Raw genomic sequence first — 14,123 nt, forward strand, 5'->3', positions numbered from 1 at the left:
ATGACACAGTGAGATGACAAACAAGACGACAGGTATAATGACGCAGTAAGACAACACATCAGAACGACAGCTATAATGACGCAGTAAGACAACACATCAGGTCGACAGGTATAATGACACAGTAAGATGACAACGAGGACGACAGGTATAATGACACAGTGAGATGACAACCAAGACGACAGGTATAATGACGCAGTAAGACAACACATCAGAACGACAGGTATAATGACGCAGTCAGACAACACATCAGGTCGACATGTATAATGACGCAGTAAGACAACACATCAGGTGGACAGGTATAATGACGCAGTAAGATGACACCCAGGACGACAGGTATAATGACACAGTGAGATGACAACCAGGACGAGAGGTATAGTGACACAGTAAGATGACAATCAAGACGACCGGTATAATGACACAGTAAGATGACAACCAGGATGACTGGTATAATGACACAGTGAGATGACAACAAAGACGACAGGTAAAATGACGCAGCAAGACAACACATCAGGATGACAGGTATAATGACGCAGTGAGATGACAACCAGGACGACAGGTATAATGACACAGTAAGACAACACATCAGGACGACAGGTATAATGACACAGTAAGTTGACAACCAGGACGACAGGTATAATGACACAGTGAGATGACATCCAGGACATCAGGTATAATGACACAGTAAGACGACAACAAAGACGACCGTTATAATGACGCAGTAAGACAACACATCAGGACGACAGGTATAATGACGCAGTAAGATGACAACCAGGACGACAGGTATAATGACACAGTAAGATGACAACGAGGACGACAGGTATAATGACACAGTGAGATGACAACCAAGACGACAGGTATAATGACACAGTAAGACGACAACCAAGACGACAGGTATAATGACACAGTAAGATGACAATCAAGACGACCGGTATAATGACACAGTGAGATGACAACCAAGACGACAGGTATAATGACACAGTAAGATGACAACCAGGACCACCGGTAAAATGACACAGTGAGATGACAACCAGGACAACAGATATAATGACGCAGTAAGATGACAACCAAGACGACAGGTATAATGATGCAGTAAGACAACACATCAGGTCGACAGCTATAATGACGCAGTAAGATGACAACCAAGACGACAGGTATAATGACACAGTATGATGACAACCAGGATGACTGGTATAAGGACACAGTGAGATGACAAACAAGACAACAGGTATGATGACGCAGTAAGACAACACATCAGGACGACAGGTATAATGACGCTGTGAGATGACAACCAGGACGACAAGTATAATGACACAGTAAGACAACACATCAGGACGACAGGTATAATGACACAGTAAGACGATAACCAGGACGACAGGTATAATGACACAGTGAGATGACAAACAAGACGACAGGTATAATGACGCAGTAAGACAACACATCAGGACGACAGGTATAATGACACAGTAAGACGACAACCAGGAGGACAGGTATAATGACACAGTGAGACGACAACCAGGATGACAGGTATGATGACACAGTGAGATGACAACCAGGACGACAGGTATAATGACACAGTAAGATGACAATCAAGACGACCGGTATAATGACACAGTGAGATGACAACCAAGACGACAGGTATAATGACACAGTAAGATGACAACCAAGACGACAGGTATAATGATGCAGTAAGACACCACATCAGGTCGACAGCTATAATGACACAGTGAGATGACAACCAAGACGATAGGTATAATGACACAGTAAGATGACAATCAAGACGACCGGTATAATGACACAGTGAGATGACAACCATGACGACAGGTATAATGACGCAGTGAGATGACAACCAAGACGACAGGTATAATGACTCAGTAAGACAACACATCAGGACGACAGGTATAATGTTGCAGTAAGATGACAACCAAGACGACAGGTATAATGACGCAGTAAGACAACACATCAGGTCGACAGCTATAATGACACAGTGAGATGACAACCAAGACGACAGGTATCATGACGCAGTAAGACAACACATCAGGACGACAGGTATAATGACGCAGTAAGATGACAACCAGGACGACAGGTATAATGACACAGTAAGATGACAACGAGGACGACAGGTATAATGACACAGTGAGATGACAACCAAGACGACAGGTATAATGACACAGTAAGACGACAACCAAGACGACAGGTATAATGACACAGTAAGATGACAATCAAGACGACCGGTATAATGACACAGTGAGATGACAACCAAGACGACAGGTATAATGACACAGTAAGATGACAACCAGGACCACCGGTAAAATGAAACAGTGAGATGACAACCAGGACAACAGATATAATGACGCAGTAAGATGACAACCAGGACGACAGGTATAATGATGCAGTAAGACAACACATCAGGTCGACAGCTATAATGACGCAGTAAGATGACAACCAAGACGACAGGTATAATGACACAGTATGATGACAACCAGGATGACTGGTATAAGGACACAGTGAGATGACAAACAAGACAACAGGTATGATGACGCAGTAAGACAACACATCAGGACGACAGGTATAATGACGCTGTGAGATGACAACCAGGACGACAAGTATAATGACACAGTAAGACAACACATCAGGACGACAGGTATAATGACACAGTAAGACGATAACCAGGACGACAGGTATAATGACACAGTGAGATGACAAACAAGACGACAGGTATAATGACGCAGTAAGACAACACATCAGGACGACAGGTATAATGACACAGTAAGACGACAACCAGGAGGACAGGTATAATGACACAGTGAGACGACAACCAGGATGACAGGTATGATGACACAGTGAGATGACAACCAGGACGACAGGTATAATGACGCAGTAAGATGACAACCAAGACGACAGGTATAATGACACAGTATGATGACAACCAGGACGACACGTATAATGACACAGTGAGACTACAACCAGGATGAAAGGTATAATGACACAGTGAGATGACAACCAAGCCGACAGGTATAATTATGCAGTAAGATGATAACAAAGATGACAGGTATAATGACACAGTAAGACAACACATCAGGACGACAGGTATAATGACACAGTAAGACGACAACCAGGAGGACAGGTATAATGACACAGTGAGATGACAACCAAGACGACAGGTATCATGACGCAGTAAGACGACACATCAGGACGACAGGTATAATGACGCAGTAAGATGACAACCAAGACGACAGGTATAATGACGCAGTAAGATGACAACAAAGATGACAGGTATAATGACACAGTTAGACAACACATCAGGACGACAGGTATAATGACACAGTAAGACGACACCCAGGATGACAGGTATAATGACACAGTGAGATGACAACCAAGACGACAAGTATGATGACGCAGTAAGACAACACATCAGGACGACAGGTATAATGACGCAGTAAGATGACCACCAGGACGACAGGTATAATGACACAGTAAGACAACACATCAGGACGACAGGTATAATGACACAGTAAGACGAGAACCAGGAGGACAGGTATAATGACACAGTGAGATGACAACCAAGACGACAGGTATAATGATGCAGTAAGACAACACATCAGGTCGACAGCTATAATGACGCAGTAAGATGACAACCAAGACGACAGGTATAATGACACAGTATGATGACAACCAGGATGACTGGTATAAGGACACAGTAAGATGACAACCAAGACGACAGGTATAATGACGCAGTAAGACAACACATCAGGTCGAAAGCCATAATGACACAGTGAGATGACAACCAAGACGACAGGTATAATGACGCAGTAAGACAACACATCAGAACGACAGCTATAATGACACAGTAAGACAACACATCAGGACGACAGGTATAATGACACAGTAAGACGACAACCAGGAGGACAGGTATAATGACACAGTGAGATGACAACCAGGACGACAGGTATAATGACACAGTAAGATGAAAATCAAGACGACCGGTATAATGACACAGTGAGAGGACAACCAGGATGACTGGCATAATGACACAATAAGATGACAACGAAGACGACATGTATAATGACGCAGTAAGACAACACATCAGGTCGACAGGTATAATGACGCAGTAAGACACCACATCACGTCGACAGGTATAATGACGCAGTAAAACAACACATCAGGTCGACAGGTATAATGACGCAGTAAGATGACACCCAGGACGACAGGTATAATGACACAGTAAGACAACACATCAGGTCGACAGGTATAATGACACAGTAAGATGACAACGAGGACGACAGGTATAATGACGCAGTGAGATGACAACCAAGACGACAGGTATAATGACGCAGTAAGATGACAATCAAGACGACAGGTATAAGGACGCAGTAAGATCACACATCAGGTCGACAGGTATAATGACACAGTAAGATGACAACCAGGACGACAGGTATAATGACACAGTGAGATGACAAGCAAGACGACAGGCATAATGACACAGTAAGACGACACATCAGTTCGACAGGTATAATGATGCAGTAAAACAACACATCAGGTCGACATGTATAATGACGCAGTAAGATGACACTCAGGACAACAGGTATAATGACACAGTAAGATGACAACCAGGACGACAGGCATAATGACACAGTAAGACGACACATCAGTTCGACAGGTATAATGACGCAGTAAGATGACAACCAGGACGACAGGTATAATGACACAGTGAGATGACAAACAAGACGACAGGTATAATGACACAGTAAGACGACACCCAGGATGACAGGTATAATGACACAGTGAGATGACAACCAAGACGACAGGTATGATGACGCAGTAAGACAACACATCAGGACGACAGGTATAATGACGCAGTAAGATGACCACCAGGACGACAGGTATAATGACACAGTAAGACAACACATCAGGACGACAGGTATAATGACACAGTAAGACGACAACCAGGAGGACAGGTATAATGACACAGTGAGATGACAACCAAGACGACAGGTATAATGATGCAGTAAGACAACACATCAGGTCGACAGCTATAATGACGCAGTAAGATGACAACCAAGACGACAGGTATAATGACACAGTATGATGACAACCAGGATGACTGGTATAAGGACACAGTAAGATGACAACCAAGACGACAGGTATAATGACGCAGTAAGACAACACATCAGGTCGAAAGCCATAATGACACAGTGAGATGACAACCAAGACGACAGGTATAATGACGCAGTAAGACAACACATCAGAACGACAGCTATAATGACACAGTAAGACAACACATCAGGACGACAGGTATAATGACACAGTAAGACGACAACCAGGAGGACAGGTATAATGACACAGTGAGATGACAACCAGGACGACAGGTATAATGACACAGTAAGATGAAAATCAAGACGACCGGTATAATGACACAGTGAGAGGACAACCAGGATGACTGGCATAATGACACAGTAAGATGACAACGAAGACGACAGGTATAATGACGCAGTAAGACAACACATCAGGTCGACAGGTATAATGACGCAGTAAGACACCACATCACGTCGACAGGTATAATGACGCAGTAAAACAACACATCAGGTCGACAGGTATAATGACGCAGTAAGATGACACCCAGGACGACAGGTATAATGACACAGTAAGACAACACATCAGGTCGACAGGTATAATGACACAGTAAGATGACAACGAGGACGACAGGTATAATGACGCAGTGAGATGACAACCAAGACGACAGGTATAATGACGCAGTAAGATGACAATCAAGACGACAGGTATAAGGACGCAGTAAGATCACACATCAGGTCGACAGGTATAATGACACAGTAAGATGACAACCAGGACGACAGGTATAATGACACAGTGAGATGACAAGCAAGACGACAGGCATAATGACACAGTAAGACGACACATCAGTTCGACAGGTATAATGACGCAGTAAGATGACAACCAGGACGACAGGTATAATGACACAGTGAGATGACAAACAAGACGACAGGTATAATGACACAATAAGACAACACATCAGAACGACAGCTATAATGACACAGTAAGACAACACATCAGGACGACAGGTATAATGACACAGTAAGACGACAACCAGGAGGACAGGTATAATGACACAGTGAGACGACAACCAGGACGACAGGTATGATGACACAGTGAGATGACAACCAGGACGACAGGTATAATGACGCAGTAAGATGACAACCAAGACGACAGGTATAATGACACAATATGATGACAACCAGGACGACACGTTTAATGACACAGTGAGACTACAACCAGGATGACAGGTATAATGACACAGTGAGATGACAACCAAGACGACAGGTATAATGACGCAGTAAGACAACACATCAGGACGACAGATATAATGACGCAGTAAGATGACAACGAAGACGACAGATATAATGACGCAGTAAGACAACACATCAGGTCGACAGCTATAATGACACAGTGAGATGACAACCAAGACGATAGGTATAATGACACAGTAAGATGACAATAAAGACGACCGGTATATTGACACAGTGAGATGACAACCACGACGACAGGTATAATGATGCAGTTTAGACAACACATCAGGTCGACAGGTATAATGACACAGTAAGATGACAACCAGGGCGACAGGTATAATGACACAGTGAGATGACAACAAAGACGACAGGTATAAAGTCGCAGTAAGAAAACACATCAGGATGACAGGTATAATGACACAGTAAGACAACACATCAGGATGACAGGTATAATGACACAGTGAGATGACAACAAAGACGACAGGTATAATGACACAGTAAGACAACACATCAGTTTGACAGGTATAATGACACAGTGTGATGACAACCAAGACGACAGGTATAATGACACAGTGAGATGACAACCAAGACGACAGGTATAATGACACAGTAAGAAGACAATCAAGACGACCGGTATAATGACACAGTGAGATGACAACCAAGACGACAGGTATCATGACGCAGTAAGACGACAACCAGGACGACAGGCATAATGACACAGTGAGATGACATCCAGGACACCAGGTATAATGACGCAGCGAGATGACAACCAGGACAACAGGTATAATGTCGCAGTGAGATGACAACCAAGACGAAAGGTATAATGACGCAGTAAGACGACAACCAGGACGACAGGTATGATGACACAGTGAGACGACAACCAGGACGACAGGTATAATGACACAGTAAGACGACAACCAGGAGGACAGGTATAATGACACAGTGAGATGACAACCAAGACGACAGGTATCATGACGCAGTCAGACAATACATCAGGACGACAGGTATAATGATGCAGTAAGATGACAACCAGGACGACAGGTATAATGACACAGTAAGATGACAACGAGGACGACAGGTATAATGACACAGTGAGATGACAACCAAGACGACAGGTATAATGACGCAGTGCGATGACAACCAAGACGACAGGTATAATGACGCAGTAAGACAACACATCAGGTCGACAGCTATAATGACACAATAAGATGACAACCAAGACGACAGGTATAATGACACAGTAAGATGACAATCAAGACGACCGGTATAATGACACAGTGAGATGACAACCACGACGACAGGTATAATGACGCAGTTTAGACAACACATCAGGTCGACAGGTATAATGACACAGTAAGACAACACATCAGTTCAACAGGTATAATGACACAGTGAGATGACAAACAAGACGACAGGTATAAAGACGCAGTAAGACAACACATCAGAACAACAGCTATAATGACACAGTAAGACAACACATCAGGACGACAGGTATAATGACACAGTGAGATGACAACAAAGACGACAGGTATAATGACACAGTAAGACAACACATCAGTTCGACAGGTATAATGACACAGTGAGATGACAACCAAGACGACAGGTATAATGACACAGTAAGATGACAATCAAGACGACCGGTATAATGACACAGTGAGATGACAACCAAGACGACAGGTATAATGACGCAGAAAGACAACACATCAGGTCGCCAGCTATAATGACACAGTGAGATGACTACCAAGACGACAGGTATAATGACACAGTAAGATGACAATCAAGACGACAGGTATAAGGACGCAGTAAGACAACACATCAGGTCGACAGGTATAATGACACAGTAAGATGACAACCTGGACGACAGGTATAATGACACAGTGAGATGACAACAAAGACTACAGGTATAATGACACAGTAAGACGACACATCAGTTCGACAGGTATAATGACGCAGTAAGATGACAACCAGGACGACAGCTATAATGACACAGTGAGATGACAAACAAGACGACAGCTATAATGACACAGTAAGACAAGACATCAGGACGACAGGTATAATGACGCAGTAAGACAACACATCAGGACGACAGGTATAATGACACAGTAAGACGACAACCAGGAGGACAGGTATAATGACACAGTGAGATGACAACCAAGACGACAGGTATCATGACGCAGTAAGACAACACATCAGGACGACAGGTATAATGACGCAGTAAGATGACAACCAGGACGACAGGTATAATGACACAGTAAGATGACAACGAGGACGACAGGTATAATGACACAGTGAGATGACAACCAAGACGACAGGTATAATGACGCAGTGAGATGACAACCAAGACGACAGGTATAATGACGCAGTAAGACAACACATCAGGTCGACAGCTATAATGACACAGTGAGATGACAACCAAGACGACAGGTATAATGACACAGTAAGATGACAATCAAGACGACCGGTATAATGACACAGTGAGATGACAACCACGACGACAGGTATAATGACACAGTAAGACAACACATCAGTTCGACAGGTATAATGACACAGTGAGATGACAAACAAGACGACAGCTATAATGACACAGTAAGACAACATATCAGGACGACAGCTATAATGACACAGTAAGACGACAACCAGGACAACAGGTATAATGACACAGTAAGACGACAACAAAGACGACCGTTATAATGACACAGTAAGACAACACATCAGGTCGACAGCTATAATGACACAGTGAGATGACAACCAAGACGACAGGTATAATGACACAGTAAGATGACAATCAAGACGACAGGTATAATGACACAGTAAGATGACAATCAAGACGATCGGTATAATGACACAGTGAGATGACAACCAAGACGACAGGTATCATGACGCAGTAAGACGACACATCAGGACGACAGGTATAATGACGCAGTAAGATGACAACCAAGACGACATGTATAATGACACAGTAAGACAACACATCAGGACGACAGGTATAATGACACAGTAAGACGACAAACAGGATCACAGGTATAATGACACAGTGAGATGACATCCAGGACAACAGGTATAATGACACAGTAAGACGACAACCAGGACGACAGGCATAATGACACAGTGAGATGACATCCAGGACACCAGGTATAATGACGCAGCGAGATGACAACCAGGACAACAGGTATAATGTCGCAGTGAGATGACAACCAAGACGAAAGGTATAATGACGCAGTAAGACGACAACCAGGACGACAGGTATGATGACACAGTGAGACGACAACCAGGACGACAGGTATAATGACACAGTAAGACGACAACCAGGAGGACAGGTATAATGACACAGTGAGATGACAACCAAGACGACAGGTATCATGACGCAGTCAGACAATACATCAGGACGACAGGTATAATGATGCAGTAAGATGACAACCAGGACGACAGGTATAATGACACAGTAAGACAACACATCAGGACGACAGGTATAATGACGCAGTAAGACAACAAATCAGGTCGACAGGTATAATGACACAGTAAGACGATAACCAGGACGACAGGTATAATGACACAGTGAGATGACATCCAGTAAAACAGGTATAATGACACAGTAAGACGACAACAAAGACAACCGTTATAATGACACAGTAAGACAACACATCAGGTCGACAGCTATAATGACACAGTGAGATGACAACCAAGACGACAGGTATAATGACACAGTAAGATGACAATCAAGACGACAGGTATAATGACACAGTAAGATGACAATCAAGACGATCGGTATAATGACACAGTGAGATGACAACCAAGACGACAGGTATCATGACGCAGTAAGACGACACATCAGGACGACAGGTATAATGACGCAGTAAGATGACAACCAAGACGACATGTATAATGACACAGTAAGACAACACATCAGGACGACAGGTATAATGACACAGTAAGACGATAAACAGGATCACAGGTATAATGACACAGTGAGATGACATCCAGGACAACAGGTATAATGACACAGTAAGACGACAACAAAGACGACCGTTATAATGACACAGTAAGACAACACATCACGACGACAGGTATAATGACACAGTTAGAGGACAACCAGGATGACTGGCATAATGACACAGTAAGATGACAACCAAGACAACAATTATAATGACGCAGTAAGACAACACATCAGGTCGACAGGTATAATGACGCAGTAAGATGACACCCGGGACGACAGGTATAATGACACAGTAAGACAACACATCAGGTCGACAGGTATAATGACACAGTAAGATGACAACGAGGACGACAGGTATCATGACACATTGAGATGACACATCAGGACGACAGGTATAATGACGCAGTAAGAAAACACATCAGGTCGTCATGTTTAATGACGCAGTAAGACAACACATCAGGTCGACAGCTATAATGACACAGTGAGATGACAACCAAGACGACAGGTATAGTGACACAGTAAGATGACAATCAAGACGACCGGTATAATGACATAGTGAGATGACAACCAAGACGACAGGTATCATGACGCAGTAAGACGACACATCAGGACGACAGGTATAATGACGCAGTAAGATGACAACCAAGACGACAGGTATAATGACACAGTAAGACAACACATCAGGACGACAGGTATAATGACACAGTAAGACGACATACAGGATGACAGGTATAATGACACAGTGAGATGACAACCAAGACGACAGGTATCATGACGCAGTAAGACAACACATCAGGACGACAGGTATAATGACGCAGTAAGATGACAACCAGGACGACAGGTATAATGACACAGTGAGATGACAACCAAGACGACAGGTATAATGACGCAGTAAGACAACACATCAGGACGACAGGTATAATGACACAGTAAGACGACAACCAGGAGGACAGGTATAATGACACAGTGAGACGACAACCAGGACGACAGGTATGATGACACAGTGAGATGACAACCAGGACGACAGGTATAATGACGCAGTGAGATGACAACCAAGACGACAGGTATAATGACACAATATGATGACAACCAGGACGACACGTATAATGACACAGTGAGACTACAACCAGGATGACAGGTATAATGACACAGTGAGATGACAACCAAGCCGACAGGTATCATGACGCAGTAAGATGACAACAAAGATGACAGGTATAATGACACAGTAAGACAACACATCAGGACGACAGGTATAATGACACAGTAAGACGACAACCAGGAGGACAGGTATAATGACACAGTGAGATGACAACCAAGACGACAGGTATCATGACGCAGTAAGACGACACATCAGGACGACAGGTATAATGACGCAGTAAGATGACAACCAAGACGACAGGTATAATGACACAGTGAGATGACAACCACGACGACAGGTATAATGACGCAGTTTAGACAACACATCAGGTCGACAGGTATAATGACACAGTAAGACAACACATCAGTTCGACAGGAATAATGACACAGTGAGATGACAAACAAGACGACAGGTATAATGACACAGTAAGATGACAATCAAGATGACCGGTATAATGACACAGTAAGACGACAATCAGGACGACAGGTATGATGACACAGTGAGATGACAACCAGGACGACAGGTATAATGACGCAGTAAGATGACAACCAAGACGACAGGTATAATGACACAGTATGATGACAACCAGGATGACTGGTATAATGACACAGTGAGATGACAACCAAGACAACAGGTATGATGACGCAGTAAGACAACACATCAGGACGACAGGTATAATGACGCTGTGAGATGACAACCAGGACGACAAGTATAATGACACAGTTAGACAACACATCAGGACGACAGGTCTAATGACACAGAGAGATGACATCCAGGACAACAGGTATAATGACACAGTAAGACGACAACAAAGAAGACCGTTATAATGACACAGTAAGACAACACATCACGACGACAGGTATAATGACACAGTAAGACAACAACCGGGACGACAGGTATAATGACACAGTAAGATGACAACCAAGACGACAGGTATCATGACGCAGTAAGACAACACATCAGGTCGACAGGTATAATGACGCAGTAAGACACCACATCAGGTCGACAGGTATAATGACGCAGTAAAACAACACATCAGGTCGACAGGTATAATGACGCAGTAAGATGACACCCGGGACGACAGGTATAATGACACAGTTAGACAACACATCAGGTCGACAGGTATGATGACACAGTAAGATGACAACGAGGACGACAGGTATAATGACACAGTGAGACAACACATCAGGTCGTCATGTTTAATGACGCAGTAAGACAACACATCAGGTCGACAGGTATAATTACGCAGTAAGACAACACATCAGATCGACATGTATAATGACGCAGTAAGATGACACCCAGGATGACAGGTATAATGACACAGTGAGATGACAACCAGGACGACAGGTATAATGACGCAGTAAGATGACACACAGGATGACAGGTATAATGACACAGTGAGATGACAACCAGGACGACAGGTATAATGACGCAGTATGATGACAACCACGACGACACATGTAATGACACAGTGAGACGACAACCAGGGAGACAGGTATAATGACGCAGTAAGATGACCACCAGGACGACAGGTATAATGACACAGTAAGATGACAACCAGGACGACAGGTATAATGACACAGTGAGATGACAACCAGGACAACAGGTATAATGACGCAGTAAGATGACAACAAGGACGACAGGTATAATGACACAGTAAGACGACAACCAGGACGACAGGTATGATGACACAGTGAGATGACAACCAGGACGACAGGTATAATGACGCAGTAAGATGACAACAAAGATGACCATTAAAATGACAGAGTAAGACAACACATCACGACGACAGGTATAATGACACAGTAAGACAACAACCAGGACAACAGGTATAATGACACAGTGAGATGACAACCAAGACGACAGGTATAATGACGCAGTAAGACAACACATCAGGACGACAGATATAATGACTCAGTAAGATGACAACCAAGACGACAGGTATAATGACACAGTAAGACAAAACATCAGGTCGACAGGTATAATGACACAGTGAGATGACAAACAAGACGACAGGTATAAAGACGCAGTAAGACAACACATCAGAACGACAGCTATAATGACACAGTAAGACAACACATCAGGACGACAGGTATAATGACACAGTGAGATGACAACAAAGACGACAGGTATAATGACACAGTAAGACAACACATCAGTTCGACAGGTATAATGACACATTGAGATGACTTCCAGGACGACAGGTATAATGACGCAGTAAGATGACAACCAAGACGACAGGTATAATGACACAGTAAGACGACAACACAGATGACAGGTATAATGACACAGTATGATACCAACCAGGACGACACGTATAAAGACAGAGTGAGACAACAACCAGGATGACATGTACAATGACACAGTGAGATGACAAACAAGACGACAGGTATAATGACGCAGTGAGACAACACATCAGAACGACAGCTATAATGACACAGTAAGACAACACATCAGGAGGACAGGTATAATGACACAGTGAGATGACAAAAAAGATGACAGGTATAATGACACAGTAAGATGACAACCAAGACGACAGGTATCATGACGCAGTAAGACAATACATCAGGACGACAGGTATAATGACGCAGTAAGATGACAACCAGGACGACAGGTATAATGACACAGTAAGACAACACATCAGGACAACAGGTATAATGACACAGTAAGACGACAACCAGGAGGACAGGTATAATGACACAGTGAGATGACAACCAGGACGACAGGTATAATGATGCAGTAAGACAAC

The sequence above is a fragment of the Semicossyphus pulcher genome, unplaced genomic scaffold (assembly GCF_022749685.1).
Source record: "Semicossyphus pulcher isolate SPU_LCO1_2020_fin unplaced genomic scaffold, fSemPul1.0.p SCAF_3, whole genome shotgun sequence".
NCBI classification, from domain to species: Eukaryota; Metazoa; Chordata; class Actinopteri; order Labriformes; family Labridae; genus Semicossyphus; species Semicossyphus pulcher.